This window comes from Argiope bruennichi, chromosome 2, assembly GCF_947563725.1.
Source record: "Argiope bruennichi chromosome 2, qqArgBrue1.1, whole genome shotgun sequence".
Lineage (NCBI taxonomy): Eukaryota > Metazoa > Arthropoda > Arachnida > Araneae > Araneidae > Argiope > Argiope bruennichi.
In genome coordinates this window covers 32,002,371-32,029,324 of record NC_079152.1, presented here as the reverse complement: position 1 = coordinate 32,029,324, position 26,954 = coordinate 32,002,371, and the positions used below count along the sequence as shown (strand labels likewise).

Below are 26,954 nucleotides of genomic sequence, written 5' to 3'. Positions count from 1 at the left end.
ATTTCTTGATTGCCTGTGGAAATCAGATTGTGCATAAAAGGCATTTGGAAGAAATTTTCATTCTATATAGAAATTATTGAATCGTAATAAAGCAGTCGAAGTGAGAATTTCGCAACGAAACAATCGATTTTTTAGGACTGCAATTAATAATAAGAGATGCACTCTACATCGCGATAAGGTTAAGGCAATTGCTGAGTATATCAAACGTGTGGTCATTAAATGTTCGCATCAGTTTTTGACCATGATTAGTTACTACCATAGGTTTATACTCAACATTCCAAGCATCTTATCGCCGTTTAATCGATTATTGATTGGTGCAAAGAAATGGAATAAAAGAGAGGTTCAGTGGAGCTGCGGAATATGAAAAAAGCTTTCAGGGTATTAAAGATATTATGGCTAAAGTAATGCTGTTGCACCATGTCTCTGCAGACAGAATCTTCTTAGGGTTGGTTGTAATGACTTCGCAATGGGATGGATGCTATAGGCGATCTTTCCTTATGGTTCTAGGTCCTTTGGTTCTTTTAAAAGAAATGCACAGTTGTTAAATGTAAAATTCAACTTATGATCGGGAGTTATTGGCAAAATACAGTATTACAAAATACAAAAATTCTGAACGTTATGAGTTGAATATTTATAACTCTGAAAAATAAAATTCAATGCCGCATTCCAGCATCCGAGTAAACAAAAGGAATTCTGCAAAAGAAAACAATAACATTGGTGATTAAAAGTTTTAATAATTTAGTTTAATTTAAGTTTTAGAATAACATTGGTTTTAATCTTTCAAAAGAACAGAAGGGAAAAGAACAGAATGACACCTTGGGCATATAAATTAAGTATTTATGTGATGTCACATTTAATGTACAGATCTACTGAACAGTCATTTGTGAGCCCCAGCGACAACTTTTGCGCTGAAACTTTTATTTATCATCATTTGAAGGACATGCAATTTAAAAATTATCTCATTACAACTACAGAAGCGAATGGTATTCGGTAGAACTTAAGCGGATTACTCATTTTTAGGAATATGGAAAAATATTTTTGCGTATGATAAAAAATGTAAAATAAGAGCTTAGTTATGATGATGATGCTATGACAATCCCAACGTTAATGCGTTCGACAATGTATAGGTGGAATCCATAACTTAACTTTTTCTTATTTTGAATTAATTGAATAGCAAGTTTTTAATTACTTTTTTTCCACATTAGATAAGTTCTGATTCGGAATTACCACAACCAAATGGAAAATAATTGATTAATTCAATTCATAATTAAAATAATTTAATTTCTGACTTTACTACCATCTGTTGGATGTTATAGGAACTACATTCTCCACGAACTTGTGAATACTATCAGGAAAAGTGTCACGTCACGAAATTATAAACATTTGGGTGAAGCGGTACTTTCAAATTGTTGTCAGAATATAAAAGGTTAAGAAGCATTTAAAAGAATTCTCAATTCATCCAAGTCCAATCAAATGTTGTAAATGCAAGGTAGTGTAATCTATAGTAGTACCTAATATTTCTTGGTAAATTTCTAGGTTCCTCTTTTTTCTAGTAATGCTGCTTTTTAAATCGACAAAAGAGTTAGGTTTGTCCTTATAGACGTTGTCTTTTAAGTATTCCCACAGCCAGAAGATTCAAATCAGGTGAGCGGCGTGGCTAAACATTTCGGAAACATCTGCTAATTATATGATCCTCACTAAAAGTCTGGTGAAGAAGTTGTTTAACAGACTTAGCAATATGAGATGAGAATCCAACTTGCATAAATATTGTTGAATTTAGGAGTTTTTTTTTTTTTTTTTTTTTTTTTTTTTTTTTTTTTTTTTGCAAAGCACGGATCACATTATTTTCTAGAATTTTACTGTAAATAGTGCCTGTCACAGTACAGCGAACAAGGACTGTTCTTGTAAGATTTTTAAAAAAATGGATCAATAATAAAGTCAGCAGTTATATCAAACCAATTGTAACAAACGTTGAATGCAAGGATTTTCCAGAAATAGCATGAGGGTTGGATCGAACAAATATACTACAAATCAGAGTGTTAACTTGTCCTGATAAAGTTAAATGCGCCTCATTACTCCACAGAAAATCTTTCGAATCCATGATTTGTCATCTCAGTTTTGGAAAGAGTGAAGTTGGGAAAATCAATTCTTTATTGTGGATCTCGTGGCTGCAAGTGCCACAAAATTTTAATTTTATAAAGATGGCGTTGTAAAATGAAGTTCAAGACTTTTTATACGTCGAATATGATATCGATAAAGTCCTTGCTGCATTTCTAGCTCTTACATGTCGCTGATCCATTAATCTTGAATTAATTGCTTCCTTAATTTTTTCCACAACTTCCTGATTCACATCGAGTCATCCTCTAGCTCCAGGGAGCTTACCCCCTGGAATTTTCTGAAGCTTCAAATTTATTAATGAGTTTCTTCAAGCCATTCGCAGACATCTGTCCTTTTCACAAATCTTTAAGACGACGAAATTCTTTCAAAGCAGCGGTAGAGTTACTTTTTTTTTTTGTTGATAAAAACATATCATTAACACAGCATATTCAACCTTCGAGAACATCATGTACGTATTTAAAAGACACATTACTTTTATCAGCTAAATGTTTTTAAAATTGAAGTTGTAGGCATTTTGATATAATAAAGAAAGAAAAAAGTTTTAATAACCTACAACCTATCTATAAAAAAATTAAACTAAATTTTCTTTATTGTATAATTCATTTCTGAATGCTCTAAATATAGCAAATATCAAGTTCCTTCAACGTATTCTAAACATTTTTTCGTCAAAAGTCTCTCAAACATTTGCACTTGAATTATGATCACCCTGTATTATAGAGCAATATTATTTTTATATAGGTTTCATAAAGAATCAAATTATAAAGTAACTTTCTGTATTAGAGGAAAATGCATTTTAACTCTTTTATTGTAGATGCTTGGCACAAAGCCTTTTCAAAATATAAACAGAGTGTTATTATTATTATCATTATTAAATTTTAAATGCTGCTAAGCTTAGAATGAGAATGGGAGAAGGGAAAAAAAGAAAGTATATAGTTAAAAATATTCAACATTAAAATCATAATGATTTATATATAAATGCTCGATTTCTTAAAATTAACGGGGATTCACTTTTTTTATTTTATATCTGTAAAGTGATAGTATAATGAAAGATGGGTTCTTGATTTTGGAATTATCTTTCTTTTATATCTTGTTACTAAAAGTCTCTTTGTGTGAAACTATTGGTAGTTTCTATAGCAATTTAAAAACTTTTGCATGATTTAGTGCGGAATGATAATCAATCAAAAGAAATAAAGAGCGACTACAATTGCTTATTAAGATATCAAGATCTATAATATTAAAGACTCAAATGGGAATCATAAGTCTCAGTAAAAGCTTTATCCCCCCCCCCCCTTTATTTCTTTCTTAAATAGTAATATTTTATAATAGAAACCTATTTGCAAACCAAAAACGTGCGTCTTTAAGTTATTAATCAATTAGAATTATCAGCTAATTATGATAAACTAATTAAGTTTCATAGTACAAATAGTGGTCGAGGTGGTTTCTTGGTGAATCTAGGCACACTTTATCTTCTCCAATTTTGGAAGCTAGATTTTTAAAAATTAATTTTAATTTCTCTATATGTAGTTTTAAATATTAAATTTTGATAAATTGAAATAACAAAACATTTAATTTGAAGTTATTTTCAAGGAAACTGATTTCAATATTTATATAAAAAATTAAAAATAACTTTAAATATATAAATATATAAAAAATTGAAAACAACTTTAAAGAAATTTTTAAAAAATGAAAATTTTTTTAAACACAGTCTAAATATTATTTAGTCAGTTAATCGGAAGACCTTTGTGTTATAAAGCAACAATATATATTATTAGAGTCTTACAGCAACGTAATATAAAACTTGCAAGCGATGATCAATTAGGAATGGTGTTGGAATAATGTCCCAAATATTAAACGATACATGATATTATTTGAATAAGTTCGAGGTCACGACCCTTGTAAATTAAATTTCTCTAAAAAAATAATAATCTGTGGACATCAGAGATTCCCTAAGCAATTACCTACTTTGACAAGTTATTAATCCAGTTCTGCACTCATTCGCTCATGTTGTAGCTAGCACGGAGTTGTTTACATTTACTACAGGAAGTTGTGCTTTATAACAAGTTTTTGTTCTGTTTTAAAAGTTGCTTAACAAACAGCTATTAAACCCAAATTATTTGCTTCTGATTGCACGAAGCATACAAGGTATTCAGTCGTTTCATTTCCCTTACATACATGCAAAAGTATAGACATAAAGATAGTTAACCCTTTGAGGGATTTGGTTCTAAATTTGAAATCTATATCTACTTTAAGATACTGAACCTGCATACCAAATTCTATCAGTCTAGCTCTTTATGTTTTATAGTTATCGGGTTTTCTTGTAATCGAACAGCTGGACACAGAGACTTCCTAAAATGGTTTTCATTAAAAATTTGAGAGAAATTTAATGTAAAGATCATATACCAAAGTTCATGTGTCCAGCTCAAAACATCTTTGGGTTATAGTGTTCACAGGCAGAATAACTCAAAAATTCATTTTATGGACTCAGGAAAATCTAAAACATAAAGATTCATGATAATCTCTAATTCAGATTTCATGACGGTGATAATATTTTGTATACTTCACGTACGTAAAGATAAACGTTCTCTAATTTTGAACTAAAATCTGCCTTAATAGTTTTAACATTCGTTAAAAAAAATTTCGTTGAGTTTTAGATAATTTTTTTTTAATGTTCTAAACAATTATATAATTAACTGTTAACACTCAAGTACAGAAAATTATGGTCCTAAGCAGTCATTCCTCCAGAATCCTTTTAATTTTTTTTTTTTTTTCATTATGTAGCTAAACATTGCTACAAAATTCTTTACTCGATAGTTAAAGCACCTGACATTCGTATTCAAAACATCATTCGGAATATTCTTTTCTGCATTACTCCCAGAATATGCGCAGAGAGGGGGGGGGGGAGAATGCCAACGTCATTAGCAGATGATTTCTGATTTGATGTTTACTTGTTCCTTTTATTTCCTTTTATACGGTTGATAATTTGTTCTTATAAACTTCAATGAATAAGACAAATAAAAAGAACGATAAAAGCATGTAATGACGTATAGTTAAACATGTGGTATTAAAGATAGAAAGAAGAAGCGGACAAAGAACAATGAAGACAGACAGAAAGAGAAAGGTGTCACGCAGTCTATGATCGTGCTTCTGTTTTCTTGACATCCATGGCATTCTGAGCAAAAAAGGGGAAACTCTGATTGACAGCTCTCAGATAAAGCATACCGTAGTCAGCATCATCAGATATCTTTGAACCAATACAAGCTGACATCAAATTCGGAGAGGATATTAGTTAGTAACTTCCAAATGAAATCATACTTTCCCTGTTGATATTTTTCTTCTGTTTTCTGGAACAAAGCCTCGTTTGTTGAAAACTTGTTTTCAATTTTGGTCTTTCGAAGCTTCAGTTCTACGTGACTAAAGCATTGCAATAGTTTTGAGATATAAAACGTATAGCTAAAAACTCGCAGTAATTAGTATCATAATAATAATATATAGACTATAAAGAAATTAAGTAGTATACTAACACTTTGCAAACTCAATATAATAAAAATCATTAAATTTATTTTAAAGCAATAATATTTTTTTAAAAAAAATTTAAAATAAATTATGTTGTTTTATTTTAAATTCTAAAAAAACAACCGTTTCTGTTACATTTTTAAAAACTTGGTGTCCTCCATTCTGATGAAATCTGATAGTCATCAATGCAGTAAATTAATTTAATTAAAAAAAGAGGGACTCCAATATTATTTTATAAACGTGAGGAGGATTGTTTAATTATTTTCAACAACTAAATTTGTAAGAATTTAAATCGAATCAGTCTCTTAATTAAAAAAAACTATAGAAAATTAAAATATGAATAAATAAAATATAAAAATAAAAAGGGCATTTCAAATTTGGAATGAATCTCGAATTTTTTCTCAACCAAAAAGCGAGTATCGAAAGTAAGAAATGTCTCGCCTAATTCTGTATGTCCAATTTCTTAAATATATGCTTAGAATATTTTTGTTAACTGGATAAAATATTAAAAACAAATTGTATTATACATCTAGTTGGCATGATAAAACAGTAGAAAGTTGAATATTGCTTGCAATGACAACAACAGAGATATTAAACTTCACATTAATCTTCTCATAAGAACTACATCAAAAAACGGTGTGATAAATATTTGACCTTGGATTGGAATTTTGTGACAGTATAACCACACTAGTAAGCCCCTCCCATAGGCATTTTGATAATTTCAATCATTGGGATGCTATGACAGCATAGGTTGGAATAATGGTTGAATAAAAATAATGGTTGACATAAAAAAAGACCATTTTATTGACTATATAAAAATAGTCCCGTTGATTTAACTTGTTGAGTTATCTATCTTAGATAGGTTTCTAAGCACCCGGATATGCCACAAGTTGGAAGCTGATTTTTCAGGTTTAAATAAAAAGCTATTAATTTGAATTAAAAATATGAATTTAAAAATTTGTAAATATTAAAAAGGCATATGAAGTGAGCTATCAAATGTCATCATAGTTTAATTAGGTTAGGAATAAATTTTTAAAAGTGCATAAACGGAAAATTTTTTGGAAATTTCAGTGAAATTTTTGCAAGTCCGCTTGAGCATTAACCACATTCCAGGGATTAATCGCCAAAATAACTCGCCAAGGATCAAATGATAGATTCAATAAAAATTCTAAATTTAAGCCAAAGGTTAACATTTCTTAATCATTGTATGCCAATGCCTTACAAGTGTTTTCTGGAATAGTATGCTGGAATAGCATATATATATATATATATTCGACTGGATTTCGAGACCTCCCTATCATTATTATGCATTATTATCATCATAATTTAAAATAGTTCTTTTTTTATTTTGATAAGATATATTTCATTAAAATGGATCGAGTTGATTACATTAATGCCTTTAACATGGTAGCCATAGGCGTCCAATGTTGATAAAATTTAATTTAGCCATGCCAATCAATTTTAATGAGCCATATTTTATCGCAATAAAAATATAATGGAAGCATAATTACAAGTAATAAATAAATAAATAAATAGGATTTTAAATTATACAACAATGATAGAGGATTCTAAATTGGTTAGCTATATTTTAAAGTGGCTAATTTAATTGGTGAAGAAAATTAGCGAAATTTGCTTTAGTTAAATTTATAGGTAATGTCAAAGTTTTTTTTAAAATTTCAATATCTGTTGTAATGTGAAGATATTCTCTTTTATCTATGCAAAAATATTCTCGGTAATGGAAACTGACGAAGGGATTGAGACCATTTATGACATATCTAAAAATCATGAGCTCCCATATGAAACAAAAATTGACTAAATGAGGCTAGTGGTTGGGCTGGAAGGTTGGTTTTTCTAACTATTTTGCATACAAAATATTTCTACATTACACAATAAAAATTGACCATATTATTTGTCCTATATATTTTTTCTGATACTTAAAGAAAAAATTGAATTTTTTGACTAGAAATTAATTAATGGTATTTTAACAGTTCGGAACATTTTAGGTTTTTGTGATTGGCTAAAGCTTCAACTTAATAAAATCATTAGTATTTTTTTAAAAATTGTGATAAGCACCAGTCCAAGTTGACATTCGAATCCAATTATTTATAATGTCTTGAAAAATACCAGAGCATTAAATAACGTATATATGTAGAGATATTTCTTAATTTCATAATTTTTAATGAATCTATTTTTAAAGATTTTATTTTTAATTGAATTACATCTCCTAAAAAATTTTGAAATTCAACTGAGAGACATAAACTACATAAAAGAATAATTTGAATTATTAACAAATATAATTAAAGAAATAAAATTACTTTAACATTTTCTAAGTCCGTGGGAAGTATGCTCCCACCAAATTTACCAATCTTTGTATGAAATTATGTAGGTTGGCATAAGTTCTGACACATTTTTTTAGAAAGACAGAAACTTAGATGCTTCAGTTCTTTATTTCACACAAAATGATGTGTCTTGGTTTGTCACTTAATTATTAATTAACCAAATTAAATTTAGCTAATAAGCTAAATAAATCCCTTTTCTTATTCTAATTTCAAGCTTAAAAATATTTTAATATAATATGACTAGAAAAAAATGGCCCTTTAAAGGGTTAAAGAGCAAATTTTTAAAATAAAATTGTCTAGAATCAGATTTAATCAATGAAAAAGAAATATTAAAAAAATTCAATTTCTTTCACGCTATTAGCAGCATTTTTTTTGAAAAAATTTGCTTACAAATTATGTAAATTTTTTAAAAACAAAATTGAATCATAACTTCCTGAGCTTAATTAATTTTTTTACATATTATTGTCAACAAATTTCTTTTGAAAAAAAGTTCTTTGCCAATTGCAAACGATTTTTAAAACATTCTGAAAGATGTAAATTATTTATTTAAAAGCAAAACAAGATCATAAATTTCTACGACGCAAAATAAATATTTAAAGACAAGTTTTTTTTAAATTTTATAATTAATGAAAGTAATATTTAATCATTATAATTAATTGTCACTGTTTTTTATAATTCATTTTATTGCTATTTGGAGAAAAAAAAGAACGAACTGGAATTTCAAGCAGAAAGACCGCCTGTCAAAAAACGGCTCATCATGTTGCAATTCGCGTTATAAGATAATTCAGTGGCATTATCTATTCAGCTGAATTACTTAAACAGTGATCTGGTTTTTATGAATTGATAAGATAAAAAGTGTCGCTAAACAGGAAAGGATGATGGATTTATTTCAAAGGGTTTTTGACACAGTTGTCTAATTTTATTTTGTCTTCTTAATCGCTCTTCCTCATTTAATACAATAACTGAATATAGTCCCTTCAATTATTTTCTAAAATGGGAATAATTTTTGTCTTCAATATTGGCAGCAGGAACAAGAGCTGACATCCGTTATTAAATACAGAAAAGAATCATTTTTCCTAAAATTGAATCTGTGAAAGGTAAGCTTTTTGTTGTTGTTAAAAGTTGGTTCTAGCTATAGACCGAGGCTTTTAAAATTTATTGATTAAACCAAATTTTCTAAATTCCGTTTTTATTTGTATAATTTTTTGAGATCTAATATAAATATTTGTATAAAAACAAGCAATAAATGATAAAACGAAAAAAATAATATAAAATACCTTCTGGCCTATTTTAATGCTCTAGTTAAATAATATCTAAAGTATTTTTGAAAAAATCGTAATGACAATGATTTCTTTTATTTTAATATCAGAGAATTTGACAAAAGTAATGTCACCGAAATATTCAAAAACTTCAAAATTTTGCTGTATTCCCGAAATCAATGATGCAATAAACCCTTACTGTAAAAATGTGTTTAAAAATATTCTCGTTAAAAAGATAGCAAAAAAGATCTGATATAAAAATTTAGTAAATAATTTATAAATAAATTAATCAACCTGGTTTTAAGTTATTGCGTCTTTTGCACACTTGGCATGGCTTATTTTGAATAGAAAAAAATAAGATAGAAATAGAAAAAATAGAAATTTTTAATAGATTTTTTTCACTTACTTTCTGACATGCTGGAATTTTTCTAGAGTCAAATTTTGTACACGATTTCTATTTTAATATTTTCAAAACTTAATTGCTAGTTAATCAATAAACTTAATTAAATTTATGTTTCAAAGCAGCAACACCACTTAGTAGTGAATTTGAGAAAAAAAATATGACTTAAAAATCCCATAGCATTTAGAACAATATATTACTAATTAAAAACTAAAATTGGGAACTATTTAAAACAAAACTAATTTCTTTATTTTAACATAGTAATTAGAGAGCTTAAAAACTGTTTTTATTAAATTTATTTTTCTGTTAATTATAATAAAAAATGAAAATAAAAAAAAGCTGTGTTTACACTTCATAAAAAAATAATTTGTTATGCTCAGCATTTAACTGCAAAAAACAGAAATGGTTTGAATTATAAAAATTTTCAATGTATATACATTGTTAATATTGATATCAATTGATGAAAAAAAATTCGGGTACATTTTTTTCTCGATATCTTTCAGTAGTGGATTCCGGCATGCCCTAGGAGTGAATTTATGAGGCGATTCTTTTCACAAACTGGTGAATTTAGTTTCACATTTCGACTTAATATTTAGCTTAATCAACATTTTAATAATTTATTTAAAGTTATTTTTTATTTTAGTAAATTTATGAAACTGTATTTGTTACTGTTAATTATTACTCCCTTTGGTGACCAGCTGGTGAGTCAGAAGCATTGACTATATTTAATTTTAATTTAATAGTTTAGATATAATTTAAGGTCTGCCATTCCATCATATTTTCAGATATTAAAATCACGCTATTTTTTATTATCTCATATATGTTCTGCTCCTTGTGTATATGAACTTTTTTAATGGAGATTAGTCCCATCATAGCACTATTAGAAACATAAATGTACGATTCATGTATTTTTTAAATTCCGTGGAATTGTAACCTATTTTTTTTATTGCTTTCTCTTATACAAAGTATTAGAGAAAGTATCGTAATCGTCAAAAAATTCAAAATTTCGCCAAAAAAAAAAAAAATCGAGATTTTGATGAATAGCCATATTTTAGAACTTCCCGAGTTCAAAAAACACCTTTTCAGCATTTTATCTGTCTGTCTATCCATGACAAATATAACACAAAAATACTTTCAGCAAGACTAATGAAATATGATAGATGATTTTCATATAAAATTTGTTGATATCTACCAAATTTGAGCGAAATCCGTTCAGAGGAAGTCTAATATAAAATGTAAGTCATATCCAAATATCCAACATATTTAATATCCAAATAAAAATTAACACGTTAACTACAAAAGGAAGACAGTTAGACAGACAAAATTTGATAGACAGATTTACATCTAAAATGTAGATATCAATTTTGGAGCCAAATCCATCAAGGGGTCTATATTTTCAAAGACATGCAAATGTGATACTTCAAAAACGCAATGGTAAAATGGAAATTTGATATTGATTTTGTGACTACATTTGTAGTTTTGCATCAATTTTTTCCCCAAACGTTGATTTTCAGGTATCTAATGTTAAATATCAGGGATTGATCGCCCCAAAAAACCACCAAGGATCATAAGAGTGACTTAGAAGATATGCCAAATCCACGCCAAAGATCAATATTTAATAATTATTGTTTGTCAGTGCCATGTAAGGCATTCCAGGTCTTACTACAAAGTTTATAATTTTATGCCGGGAAATGAATGGCATCTTCATCAGAGAATATGTGAAAATGCTTTGGGGAGAACCATTTCCGCTGTTTTATCTTCTAAACTACATTGAATAAAATCCCCCTTTAACTTTTAACAATGGAAGAAAACCACGAGATTAAATATTTGATGAAAAAAGAAAACGGTTTGAATTTCAGGGCAATAATGTTGTTGGAAATCAGGCAAAAAATATTTTTTTAAATTGTCAAAATTCAGAAAAAATTTGCAGGAATATTAAAGAATAATTGAAAAGATAATTTTTAAATATTAAGAAATCGTAAAAATCATTTTTGTGTTATAATAATTTCGGAAGTTAAGTTTAAAATGTCAAAATTTCATTTAATTTTTAATAATTATAATTCTAAATAAAATTTCAAAAACATCGCCCCGAAGTGTATATTCCGAACCTCCAAATTGTATATGAACTTTATATGGTGGCTCTAGGTCAAACGATCTGGCCTGTAGATCTGAAACGCCAACACACACACACATTCATTTTTATTATTAGTAGAGATTTGCTATAACTCTGGGTTAAATGGCATCTATGTTTGTATACAATATTATTTGAGCAGGCGCTCTGTGTTTATTACTGTAACCAGTTTCCTTCGGCCACCAGCTGGTTCTGTGGTGATATTGGTTATATTTAATTCCAAGTAAATCATTTAGATAAAACTTCATGTCCATGATTGTATCAAATTTTTACGAAAAATTATTGAAAATTACGAATGTTTTATTCGTTGTACGTATGAACTCTCTAAGAACATTTCCATGGCATCATAGCGCTACTGTGTCTGGTTCGTCTCTAAATTTAGCAGTATTATAACTTCGCTTTTTTTTTTTATTGACCTGTATATTACATAGATATTAAACAAGATCCTTCTTTGCCTTTCAACAATGGAAGAAAAATCCTATGACCCCGATTGATGAAACAATGAAAACGATTTCGGTTGTATTTCATAGCAATACTTTTATTGTTGTGAAATATACATTTTTTTAAAAGTTAATTAAATCTAGATTAAAGAATTTTACAAAAATTAAACAGGCATCAATAAAATGAAAATTCTTTTGCGTTTTAAAATGGTGCAATGATACATTTGTTTAAAAGTTAATTAAATCTAGATTAAAGAATTTTACAAAAATTAAACAGGCATCAATAAAATGAAAATTTTTTGAGTTTTAAAATGGTGCAATGATACATTTGTTTAAAAGTTAATTAAATCTAGATTAAAGAATTTTACAAAAATTAAACAGGCATCAACATAGATATGAAGTTATATCTAAACGATTTTTCTGAAATCAAGTGTAATTAATATTTCAGACGAACCAATTGATTGCATGAGGTAAATAATTGTCAATGTTTGTAATTTGATATATGTATATTTTCCTATACAGGAACCGCTGCCATCTTTATTTGAAAATACAACTAATTTAATTTAAGAAGTTATTTATGACAACTGAAATTATCCTTAAAGTTAAACAGACTATATAAACAAACAGGATTTGAAACAGGAGGCATAACACTATATGGAATAACATAAGATTTTTTTTCATCGTTTCACAGTGCAATAAAGAATATCCGTCAACTGTAATTGTTTTGGGATTAAGGTTAAAAAATATTCTGATATCAAAAGGTTTATATAGATTACATAAGAAAATCGTCTGATATCAACTGTCAAACTCAAATAAGCATTCTAATGCTGCAAAAATTTTCAATGAAAATGATATTTCCAGATTAAAATATTCGGGAAATGTATTAGAAATTTCGTAAGTTTATATCTAAAAAGAATCCGAAAAATGTCGTTTTCTTTTCAGAAAGGATTTAAAACGTGGCGCAAAATGACTGATAATAAATTTGATTTAGATCGGCAAAAACATTCCAATACACGTAATTCACTGAAAACAATAAATGTATTGACATTTTCAAGTAACGATTTAGATGATATTTGAGAGAATAAATTTTAAAAAGTTGACATTTCGAAATTTTAAACAATTACTGGATATTTCTTTCAGATTCAGTAAATTATTTCACTATATTCGCTACAATAATTGTATCTACAGTGTTTATAGTTACGTATACATTATATGTAACTATAAACAATGCCGGAATCCGTATGTCGATACGCAAAAAAAAAAAAAGATGAATAACAACTTTTGTGAAGGTTATTCCGATTCCATTAATATCCAAAATATTTTCTTCATAGTTACGTATAATGTATTATCAAATGAATAACAACAAGTATGTTACTTTTGTGGAGGTTATTCCGATTCCATTACTATCTGAAATATTTGGTTTATAGTTACGTTTATTGTATTAACAAATGAATAACAGTATGTTACTTTTGTAGAGGCTATTCCGATTCCATTAATATCCAAAATATTTTGTTCATAGTTACGTATAATGTATTAACAAATGAATAACAGTGTGTTACTTTTGTAAAGGCTATTCCGATTCCATTAATATCCAAAATATTTTGTTCATAGTTACGTATAATGTATTAACAAATGAATAACAGTGTGTTACTTTTGTAAAGGCTATTCTGATTCCATTAATATCCAAAATTTAATTTAAACATTGGCAAGAGCTCACGATAGAGTATTTTGATGGTTGAGCTTGAATTTTACTATAAAATTGTTTCAGATAAGAACCAAAATAACATTTTAAAAGTGAAAAATAAAGAAAAAATTGTGCGGAAATGAATTTGATATCATTAAAATGTCATTTCTTGAATTTTTAAGATTTTGTAAAAATCATTTTTGGGAAATACTACCTTCGGAAGATATAAACATTAGTTTTCATAGACAAGCCATAACGATTATCCATCGGACGACGATTAAGCCTACTTTTTGAGTTCCAAACTTTGTTTGACATTTGACTAACATCTTGACATCTTTTATATATACTTTCCGCTGACTGAATGGAGTTTTTATGACATGACAAGTTCACACCCATGAAATTCTAATAATATTTTGCAATTTTGTTAATTAGTTAAGTATATAATTCAATGTTGATGTAAAAACGTTCAATGACACAGTCAAACTTTTGTATGACGCTTTGTTTACATTTGACTACAGCCATTCTACAATAAATAATAAAAACGATTTCTACTTCAGGTACGTTAACATTAAATATATATATATATATATATATATATATATATATATATATATATATAGAGAGAGAGAGAGAGAGAGAGAGAGAGGAGATACACTGTTTGAAGCATTTTGTATTTAGTTTGGTAGTAAAGGGAAGAAAAATAGAATATGCTTTTTGGACCCCCATTCTTTTACTGGTTGGATCCAAAATTTTATACATACATACAATATAAAAATGAGAACAATATATCAAAGTCCATTTATATAACTTGTTGAGCTTTTAAATTACTGTGTTCGCATACTCATTAACGAACAAAAAGGAGACAGTTTATTTTTTGGCAATATTAGTCAAAATGACAGGGAGATTCATAATTGTTATGTAACGATGTTATATTAAAATTCACCTATCCTGCGGGCTGCATTTTCAGTTATCGCGCTAACATTTTGTTACAAGTCTGTAAAGTTGCTTCCCAGCACGGTTAATTCTATCACCAGAAAGACTGATTTACAATTATCTGTATTGGATGCTGCTCGAGTGCCGAGCCATTATTCGCAAAGATTGGCGACAAATTTGGCAACCATTTGGCGACGAATTTGTCGACAAAACAGATTATGCTGAAGCTTCGAGAATTTTAACGATCCGTCTATTAGGAACCGAGATACGCCTGACTGGACTGGAAGATTCTCGGCCCGCCTCCCGGGAGCTATAAAAGACCGGCAGTCTCAAGCTGCGGTGAACCAGATCGGACGAGTAACGAGTTTTCGAGAGGATAGCGAAGCAAAGACGGAGTGCCAGCGTGTGTGGAGCTCAAGCTATTGCTGAACTGGGCTGTGTGCCGAGTCCTGTCGTCTATGGTGGAAGCAGCATCAAGTTTTGTATGGAGTAGCCAGTCGTGTGGAAGTGAGTCGACCATTGGATACGCTAAAGCGAGGCGACAGTGAGAACTTCAGCCGTTTGGAGAGACTGTAGAGCGAAGCTCCGAGAATCCCCTCTCCTGCTGGATTCTGTCTGGCCGCTTTGTGTGCTATGATCGATTACTACTTGTGGGCTACTGTTTGCTGTAGTGTGCTGCTGTGCGCTGTCCTGTGAGTACGTTTCGGCTGTATATAGTTGTCGTCTTTGTATTCGGCGTCTGTATTTTTGCGTTTAATAAACGTCGTTGTTGTTTTCTACTGAGGCCTGCTGATTGTGTTTTCACACCATACACCCAGTATAGGCGAACCCGGTGATCCGTAACAATATAGATTTAAAGCAGATAAATAGAATTCAAGTTTATCGACAAAATTTAGCCAAACATTTAACAAAAATTTAATTAAAAATTTTAAAAAATATAACATTGTATATTAGTTTATTGAATTTAAACAAAATATTAACACAAATATACAATTGTAATAATAAAACCAGTTAGCAAATTTCATTTATCTAACCTATTCTTTTCCTCAGTTATCGCGTTCTCTGACGGCAAATAGGAAGACTTTTCTACATTTTGTTATAAGGTTTGAACACTAAATTTCATTTATCTAGCTCATTGTGATTTTGGTTACATTTTCCACAGATAGATACAGTTTTATCAAGCTGGAGTGGACTCTCCGAAACTTTTTCGCATACTCTCGAATATTTTTTTTATCCTCCCGCCGTCAGTCAATTTTTTTACATCTCCCGCATAAAAAAAAATGTAATATATTTTTTTCCTTCTATTCTTTTTCTGTACCAATATGTATTTTCTCTAGAGAATTCTTTATTGTTTGCAAAGGTCCAATGTCATAAAGTGTTGTTTGTTCCTTCGTGCAAGACGGGGTTGCTCTTCGACTGCCCCATCAGGTTTCCCACATGGCCTCTGGCTAGGTAGGCGTATTGCACATTATCCTCCCACCTCCATAAAATTTGCAGGTTTTACGTAAGGTCGCGATTACCTTGCATGATATTGGTCAACAATAATTAAGGAATATGAGTTTTTGGCGTAATCCTAGCAGTTTTTTTTTTTTTTTTTTTTTTACTGAATCTACCGTGAGAATGGGTTTGGACGTTCTTTTTGCCGATCAATTGACCAAATTTGTCACGAAATTGCAATTGTAGTCAAAAGATTACACACCCGATTTCATTGATTTAAGTCATTGGGCTTTTGAGGTTTCGCATTTATATGTTTATGGAAATACAGACTGACAAAAAGTCAACACATTAACATATTTGGTTTCAAACTTGATAAGTATCTATTTGTTAGATGTTAAATATGCCTACCAAATCTAACTGAAAGCGTTTTTGAGTCACCGTGCTTATAGACAAATCGATTGTCTAAAACATAAACAAGCAGATTTAATGCCGAAAATGTGTTTTTCGGATTCAGGAGGTTTGAAATATAGACATTGATCAAATTCGTGAGTTCAAATATTTGGAAAATTATTATGCTTTATAACTATTATTTTGGACTTTTATATTTCGTGTAGGAGAAACAAAGATGTTTCTTCATCGGGCTTAGAGAAATTTAAAAGGAAAAATTAATCTAAAACTTGAAGTTATTATTATTTTTTTTTAATGTTTACAATTTTTGTCAAAAGCACTTTTCTTCACGCACTTTCCACGCGCTTCGCATTTCTCCTTCCAACTTTTTCTATACCTAAAATAGGATAATCTTTTTTAATGCTTAATAACAATGCTTTGCTGATTTCCGTTCTCTTTAGATTCTTCTCATTATAATTTTTCCTTGATTATGTTTTATTCAATTGAATCTGACTGAAATTGGATATTATTTCAGCCTAAGCATTTCTACTCTAAATCAATGCAAAACAAACAAGAAATCCTTCGAGAATAATGTACTATAAATATCTAAGAGGACCAAATAAATCAAACTATGGAGCGAAGCACTTGCATTAAATGAAATTCTAAGGTGGGTACACTTTGAGAATTAATTATGCAGGTTTCAGTGGGAATGGCCATTTTGTGCTGGCATTGCTATAAGCATATTTTTAATTATTGAACAAATTGCACTTATTCTTTAATTTAAAACTTTCGTTGCCTTCGAGTTGTTTGCTATTGTTGTTGCTTGTCCTCCTTGGATTGAACACCAATTCAAACCAAGTCCAAGAAATCGGGGAAAGAGGGGTGCAGTAGCTTCTGAAGGTAAAGACCCCTGAGTACCCGAGGGCAGTAGTCTGAATTTTAGCTCATACGAAGATGACACTCACATGCACAACCCCTTTTTACAGAAGGGGGGTGGGGGCGCTTTCACACACACCTCATAGACAGAAAACAGGGTAAAGAGCAACTATGCCTGAACCAGGACTCGAACCCGGGACGCCCACATAACGGGGAAGACGCGCTACTCCTAAAGCAGGACGTCGGCATATCATTTCTCAATGGATATAATCAGTCAATTAATAATATTGAAACGAATAGTGTGGAGAAAGCTATGAGAGACCACTGGGGGATTCCCAATTAGAAAACTAGGCAGCTACCTAGGGTCAGGACGCTGAAAAGGGGCCATATATCGATATTTTTAATTCTATTTTCCTTGTTCCCAAAAAAATTTGTAAAAAAATATTAATTCTATCGATTATAAAATATTGCGATAGTATTATCACTTTCCCAAGTATAATTGGTCATATTCAAATAAGTTTTATTGCGCTCACTTGTAATTAAAATATTTATAAACACAGACTTGCTGCTACAACGATATTTTGTGCAAGCATGAAAATCATGCTGACTTAAATCATAATTGAAAAATACTAAAATAATGGATAAAGAAAGATAAATCCATTTTTACAATGCTCATGAAATAAAAGGAGAAATAATTTAAAATAAATCATTAATATGTCAATTAAGTTTAATATGGATTGAAACGGGAAACTAAATTCATCGTTTTATTAAAGTTGGAGCCTTCCTTTATGCATTTCCTAAAACTTTTAGAATACGGGTACTAGAATTCGCCTCTGCGAGAGGCTGATCCATAGTTGAATGACTTGACACTTTTACCAAGGATGCACAGAGATTATTTTAAGTAAACAACTATTATTTAAAATATTGTATTTCATTATGCAGAATTTGTTCAAATACACCAATTACTTTCATATTAATAATATTTTTATTATATCAATTGTTTTATCAAATCATCAATATCATTTTAGATAAGCGTATTGATACACTTTGTAGTTTTAGTTACAGTATCGGTTTGAACTATCGATAATCATAAAATGATTTCTGATGTGTCATTGAAAGTAAAGGGACTTCAGTTGTGCATCATTAACATATAGGGTGCCCATAACTAAAGTTTCTATTATTAAAATTTTTTTGTAACAGCTATCATTCATCAAAAAAGCGTGAGACCTTTTGGATGGCTTTGGATGGATGGCAAGGGGAAAACATTCGACAAATTAAAAAAAAAATTTCAAATACCTAATGATATTTATCGTGAAAAACAAACTTTACGTAAACACATTTTCTCAACGCTAAGCATTAGATGTTAAGGATGTTGAGTTTAGGGGTAGCTAGGTCGCTTTGAGTACAAACCAGGATTGGTTAACTGTAAGTTATTATTATTATTTTTTTTTTTCCTTTTTCGTATATGAAGTACAGAGAAAGTATTGTAATCGTCAAAAAATTCGAACTCGATTTGTGACAAAGATAATTCCAAAACACTTTGAGCTAGACGGTTGAAATTTGGTATATGATCTTTATACCAAAATAGTAGATTTATGTCAAACTTTGTGCAAATTTTATTCAGAGGAAGTTTGTCTATCCGGTTGTTCGAATATAAATTCACATGATAACTTCAAAACATAGACAAATAAACGGTACACAGATTTAACATCTATATAGTAGATATCTTTCAAATTTTGAGCCAAATCCAACAAAGAGTTGAACGTTTGTCGGTCTGCATTTTCAAACACATATAAAAGTGATAATTCAAAAACTCAGTGACTGAAATATATAAAATCTGCCAAATGATTTTTACTACAATTATAGTTATGTATCAAATTTTAGTTTCAATCGGTTAGGAAAAGATGTTTAAAGCACAAATTCGATTTTCGGATACTTTTGACCGTATGCCAAGGATTAATCGCCAAACAACTTGCCAAGGACGACACGATTAATTCAGTAAAAATGCTAAATTTGAGCCAAAGGCTAATATTTCGTAACTATTGTACGCCAATGCCATATAAGACATTTCTGCCTTACTCAAAATCGACATTTTTTTTTTTTTTTTACTGGGGCTGGGGGGATTAATACCTTTATTAGAGAGCATGCGAGAAAGCTTTGGGGTGACTAATCCCGTTTGTTTTTGTATGTGACTTTCCAGAGCAAAACTCGGCTTTGCTGTTTTGAAATTGTTTCACTTTCACTCGCTTAATTAAATAAAATTATTATTATTTATTAAATTATTATTAAAAATTAAAAAATATTTATTAAATTAATTATTATTTGCTTTTTATTCCTTCAAGATTTTGCTTTTACGCTGCTAAGGTCGGAAATTCTTCTGTTTTAATATAATTTCTTTTCTTTAAACTGAAATCATTCTTCGAGACAAAAAAAAAATTGTAAAAACTTTTAAAAATACAATTTAAAATTTTGCGGTATTTAGAGGTAGCTTTGTTTTCTAAGAATTGCATCTCAATTGTATTCTCTTGTAAAGTATTTTTTATTACACGCTTTTCAGACGATTGGTTATGACTATAAGCTGCTCTGAATAAGGGAACTTTTAATTAATGTATTCCTATGTTTCGGAATACATTTTCAAATCGACGCCTACCGAGTGTCCCAGAAAAGTGGCTGATGCATCTTGAAAATCATTAAAAAAAAAAGAAATGGAATTTGATAGAAATGTATCGCTTGTGGCCTTGCGCTTGGGAAATCAGGGAATGTCATTCCACCAAACTAGGAATTTAGTTAACAGTTCCACCAACAAGTGACGCTGCACTACATATGAGACAATTCCAGTTGACATACTCGCACGGATGTCTGGAAATTTTTGCCTTAGACTGCACCACGTTTTTGCTGAAAATAGGAGTTATGTTGAAAACATTGTAGTTTAATTTTTTTGTAACAATCCTTGCGACATTTTCGTTCCGGTTTCTATTTTTTCCCATTCATTATTTATTGACTTAAGACACATAAAATATAATTATTTACTTCATTTAGACCATTTTAATAAATGTATGTCTATTACTAAAGGTTTAAAAATTAGCCGTTGTATCATCATTTGAATGGATTCCTATTTATATATAACCATGTTTGCCTTAAATAAAGCTGATTTATTAAATTAATAATATAGATAATGTAAAAGATCATAGAAAACATTGCATTGCATTTGTTTTTTAGAAAATATCATAGTTCATATTTCATTCTTTTCATACAAGTACGTCATGAAAATTGTACTATTCTAGGTTTAATTTGCAATAACAGTTAATTTATTTTTTAATTTGAGCATTCGTCAATGGGATGACAACTCGTTGACAAAAGTTAATTTTTTCCCGTGCAAGCGTAAAGTGCTCTTGCAGGTTAAATTTTATTTTTATTTTCTGCGAAATAAATTGTTGAAATATATGGTTAATATATATATATAAAATTCATTAAAAATAGATGCCTAATTTTTAGGTTAAAATATTGGTATCATTGTTGGTATTATTGGTATCATGTCGCTTAATTTTTAATTAATTAAAATTTTAATTAAGTGATAAATAATTTTCTATAAAAAAAATCTACCGAGGTGCACATTCTTGACCTGCAAGTTAGACATGTACCAAATTTGGCAGCCGTATGTCAAATGGTCTGGTCTGTAGAACACCAACACACACACATTCATCTTTATTATAAGTATAGATATAGATATAGATTGCTGAATGTCAACAGTGAATAGTAAACAAATCACTAAGAATACGTTTCAGATTGCTTCAATGTATGTTTTTACAGCTGTGTTGGATCCAATGTTTAGCTAATTAATGGAGAGGCAGAAGTGCTTCGATGAAGAGTGGCATTCCGTAATTGAGAACAAAGAAAATGTAAAAGAAATAAAGAAATAGGCTTCAAACAGAAAGTTTAAGAAGCACTAAATCAGGTTTAACTGTTATGAGACGGATAATCTCTATAATTTAACTATTCCATATAAATCGTTTAATAGATCGGTTCACATGTCGAGCAAACTGGTCGCTGAAGGTGGCTAATATGACATATTTCATCCATCTAGATTGCTGTGTTTCTGCATTATAATATTTACATGCACTCTGACAAAGTTCGTTCGAAATTTGATAGAAATCTGTAATGTTGGTGCAAAAGCCATAAATTAAATTCCATGCTCTTAGGTCATTGCGTTTTTGAGAGATAGACAGACATAATATCAAACATACACTCTTCTGACTCAGAATAGTCTATCATGTGAAGATTCAACGAAACCGTGAGGTTTTTGTCAATTACAATAATTCTTTGTTTTTACTATTTTTTTCTGTACATGATAAACAATAAAACTTAACAGCCTGTTTAAAAATTATATCTTCCTCAATATTGTTCGTTTTTGAGTTGGAAGGGCACTCTTGTATTCCCATCAACATTGTGCAGACATAACAAGTTTATTACATTGTTATAAACCGTCAGAATAGAACATAATTCTCTGAGAATATGATTGATGGAAGAATATTTCTTTCCGTCTACCTTTTTTGTCTGGATAATAATTGATTCTATGAATGGAGACTGGTGCGTTCTGAAGTTTTCTTAGCTTTATTGATTTTGTTTATTAGTTCAATGACACCGCACCATTTCCTTTACTATAAATATTTATTTTTGTCAGATTCAGTCACCTTAAATTTTAATTTATAAATAAAATTTCAAATACTATTCTATTACTATTCACATTTTATGGTGTGGGGAGTATAAATTATTTTTTAAAAAATACTTAAAAACTCACTTTTAATTTTTCGTGAATGAATGAAAAATTTAAATTTAATGTTAACAAATTAATTTTGGTTTTCATGGATTGAAATAATTATATTTAACTAATTTTTTTTTTCAAATTAGTTTTCATTTGTATTCCATTGTCGTTCGCTTTCTTACGCCTTTACTATAAATAACTATAATATACCCAGATAACCTTTACTATAACGTACATACATAAGAAACTAATTATTGTTATGTAATAATTGTAGGCATATACTGCAGGCTAAATTGTAAAGATATCTAAAAAAAACTATACGAATTGATCCACCGATATGTAATTAATTATCCATGATAATTATTTATTTATTTAAAGAAAGGGCACATTGTTTAAAAAATCATTTATAGAGTGCATATCACAAAAAGTCTAAACAAAGAATAAAAGTAGTAACATATGAACTTTAAAAAATATTAAATATTATGAGAGGAAATATTAACAAAAGTATTAAAACATAGAAGAATATATATTCGGAATCATATTACGTAAAAATTTAAAATTTGTAATCTTTAACCCTTAAAAATATTTATAAAAAATGTATAAGGAATTTAAAAGTTGATTGCACTTGAATATAAATAAACAAAAACAAAACAAAAAAATATTCTAACCAAGTAATTATCGGTAAATGAATGCAATATTTCCTGCTTATGCATACTTACCGCATGAAATGTGCAAATTTGGCAAGTGACGCACACTCTGCAATAGAAGCATGTTAGAATTCATGTAAGTCTTGTTTAAAGCTAACATTATTTTCTGAGAGACATCAGTATTCATTAGTTATGATAGTTCTCCTGGGAGAGCAATTCTAAAAGGAAAATTAAAAATCACTAAACGAGTAAAAGAGATTAATAATGATTAAAAATGCTTCATTTAGATAAAAGACAAAAATAATGATCCATTGATATAACAGATTTAAATAGGCCGGGGAATCAAATATAAAACAAGGTTTAGAAGGATTTGAATTTCTGTCAAAATATGACCTTGTCATGATATGAAAACCGTGGAACCACATATTAAATAACGGATCAGATCGTAGCAGTCTAATCAAGAACAGCCAAAACCAAAACTGTATTCTAAAACCGTTTTATCGGTACAAGGAAGCTATGAACAGATTACTATAACATCGATTTCAGAATTTAAAATTGCCTTGGAAATTCGCTTATGCCAGTTTGCTGCAGACAGATTTGCTGAGATTGGTCAGTAAAGGAAAAAGCCAATCTTTTCAGTTTTAATGTGTTCCACTCATTTCGTTTTCCGGCTGAGAGGTTGGTCTTTAGAAAAGTGACTCTGTGATATTTGAAGTAATTAAGAGGAAATGGACTTTGTACTATTAACTGAAAGACTCATATATAACCTGAAATGACTTTCTTTGTTCTGGAGTGTCTTACACATTTGCAACTTACTTATCTTCGATTGTGAAATACAACTTCCTGGAAAAATGAATTCCTGCTTCGGGGTAAAATAACAGTAGTTCTTAGCATCGAAATACATAACTCTGATTGACATTCTGTAATATGCTAGAAATGTACAGACCTTAGTCTAACAATTTTACATAAAACTTTTAAAGGCTTGTTGTTGTTGTTTCTTATGGCACTTGCCATGGACAAGCCCGCTGTTACAAAAACAGCGATTTAAGCCAGTGGGAGAGCGTCTCTTGTTTGTTTAGTAGCGCCAACTAGGGCCAAGAGTATGACTTTGCTACTCACGCATCACTCATTCGCTTGCCCAACCCCTTTTTACCGGAGGGCACATTCACAATCTCACAGATAGAACAACGAAAGAACAACCATGCCCAAACCGGGACTCGAAAAACGATCACCAGAAAGACGCGCTACCCTTATGCCAGGTCGCCGGCTAAAGGGTTGACTTTGATCGTGAATTATTTGCAAATCATTGGCAATTTTACACATTGGCGTTAGGAGAACTTGCCTTCCATCTCGAGACTGTGGAGGCCTTAAAATTGATTCGACTTATATCTCAGTTCTAAACTGGACCCGAAATTACGACAATGGGTCCATAAAAGTGCCTTAAAATTCTTATGCTTGTGACATCACATTATCAAAACATCATCAACATCAAAACATAGGACATCATATTATAGCTAACGAGAAGAAATTTTAAGCTATATCGAACATTTCTGGTATCAGAATGCTTAAAAAAAGATCACTCGAATGACTTTTTGATACAACAAATAGTTGAATCCAGATCCAAAAAATAGTTGAACGTCTGTCGGTCTGCACGTTCAAATGCATGTAAACGCGATAACTCATCTGAGGATGTGTAGGATGTCTTCGTTCTCTGAATTGCAACTCCACCATCACTAGAAGCAGAAAAATTTCCAGCGCCTTAAGATTAAGTCAATGTTTTGATCTAAGATGATGATTGCAAGTGTGAACGATTCTATGATATCAAGATGTGAATACCTATACCCATATAAAAAATTTAATTTTTGAATATTTAAGAAGCAACAGAGAAAGAAATAATAATAATAATAAAAATCGATTACAGAACAATGGTTTCGATTTCAGGTATTCGAAAACAATGCTTATCAGAAAAAGCCTTGAAGTTTAGTTGATAAAATATGTAGACTTCCCATTTTAGATAGCATAATTTTTTTACAGAGCATTTTGCAACATTTGCAAATTTGTTTTAAAATTCCATTCTTAAAAGTGAAAGTAATACTAATGAAATAAATTCATGTTCATATGCTACAAAGTGGGCGTTGATGATTACATTTTAGGATTCACTGTGTACCTTACAATAGCAAAAAATTCTTCTCGGCAATTTGGAAGTCAAAGGTAGATTTCTTTACATTTAAGTTACTACTTGGCAACATAAATCGTTAATGTTAGAAACAGTCAAAATTTCGGCTTGAAAATCACTTTTCAACTCCTAACTTCTAAGATATTGCAGTTATCAAAAAGCTTTAAATTCAAAAGTTGTTCGTCTTAATGAGCCACTAATTTGGCTAATTGGATTGATTTTTCTATCTTCAATATTAAGAAAATTATAATGAAATTAAAATTTCACCACCCCCATCATTTCCACCGCTTTTGAGGTAGATGGGCTATTTACGAACTCGTCCGAGATTTTTACATTTCTAACAACATATTCCATTCATATCTACACACACACACACACACACACACACACACACACACACACACACACACACACACACACACACACACACACACACACACACACACACACACGCACACACAAACACAAACACACACACACACAAACACACACGCACACGCACACAAACACACACACACACACACACACAAACATTTGAACGAAAGATAGTTTTGTGTTTTAGGAACTATGATCGGTAAAGAACTGAAGAAAATTTTTCCGAAGTCATGAAAACCATTGCAATAGGTAATTTTCCAATAAGAATTTACTTTAAAAAACAACATATCATAAATATGCAAGTTTCAATTTTATGATAGATGCCAAAATTGAAAATTCATGATGCCTTAAGCTATTTAAGATATGGAGACCCTTTATAAATCTATTTAATTAGTATATATGACAGACGTTCATTCTGATAATTTTTGAGGAGAGCCTCAAGAAAACGGGAGACCCTAAGCTATAGCTTCCAAAGTTTATGAGGTGTCGTCCTCGTCATCTGACCGCGGTTCAAAATGACGAGGTCCGTCCCAAAATAGCCCTAGTGTTGCTTTACAACGGTACGTTAATACAACTAAACTAATCCAAAGTTATGTGTAAATCGGGTGCTGATTAGATGATAAGAGAAGTTACATTTTTTTCCGGTACATAGAACATGAGTTGATTTTTTTAAAGGGCTGTTTTCTACTTTTATTCCTTTTAGGCTTTCCTTTCTTTGATTTTTGACATGAATTGGTTTTTCAAGTTCTCATATTGTAATCGTGATATGAATTCGAAGTCTAGATTTTGACAGATCTCCACATTTCAAACTTTCATGAATCCGAAAAATATATTTTTGGAATTTTGTTTATTTGTGAAAACGATAGATCAAAAACGATTTGAGCTAGCCGGATGAAATTTGGTATATGATTTTTATAGCAAAATTATATTTCTTTCCAATTTAGAAGAAACCCAGTTATAGGAAATCTGTCTGACTGGCTATCTGAGTACGAGTGAACACGATAGCTATAAAACGTAAAGAGCTAGATAGGTGAAATTTGATACACAGATTTAGAATCTGTAATATAGATCCTATCAAATTGGAACCAAATCTGTCAATACGTTATATACGAAATTAAAGACTGTCTACCAGTCTATAATTTCTCATTCATTAAATATCATAACTCAAATATGCAATGTCTGAAGTAAATGAAATAAGGTCTGTTATGCTGTGAGTATGATTATGGTTCTATACCAACTTTTAATATCAATTGGTTGGAAAAAAGTCGAATAAAATATATGTTCGATTTTCTTATACTTGTGTATTAACCTTATGTGAGAGACGGACCACCATAAAAATTACCAGAGATTAAATGCTTGATTCACACCAAATATCCACACTTCGTTACCATTCTGTGCCAATGGTGAGTAATTAATATGTATGTATCGATTTTCTTTACTATACTACGAAGCATACAATTTTCAAGTGTGAAAATAA

At 30.0% G+C, this 26,954-nt stretch overlaps 1 protein-coding gene across 1 annotated transcript in view; it reads left to right on the top strand.

Annotated features, from left to right (window-relative positions):
* Window positions 1–8,855: 8,855 nt before the first annotated feature.
* Window positions 8,856–26,954, top strand: part of LOC129956508 (chitin synthase chs-2-like) — a 79,071-nt gene continuing 60,972 nt past the window's right edge. Inside the window, exon 1 of the mRNA XM_056068430.1 lies at window positions 8,856–9,067. The gene's annotated coding sequence lies outside the window, so the exon portion shown is untranslated. The remainder of the gene's footprint in view (window positions 9,068–26,954) is intronic.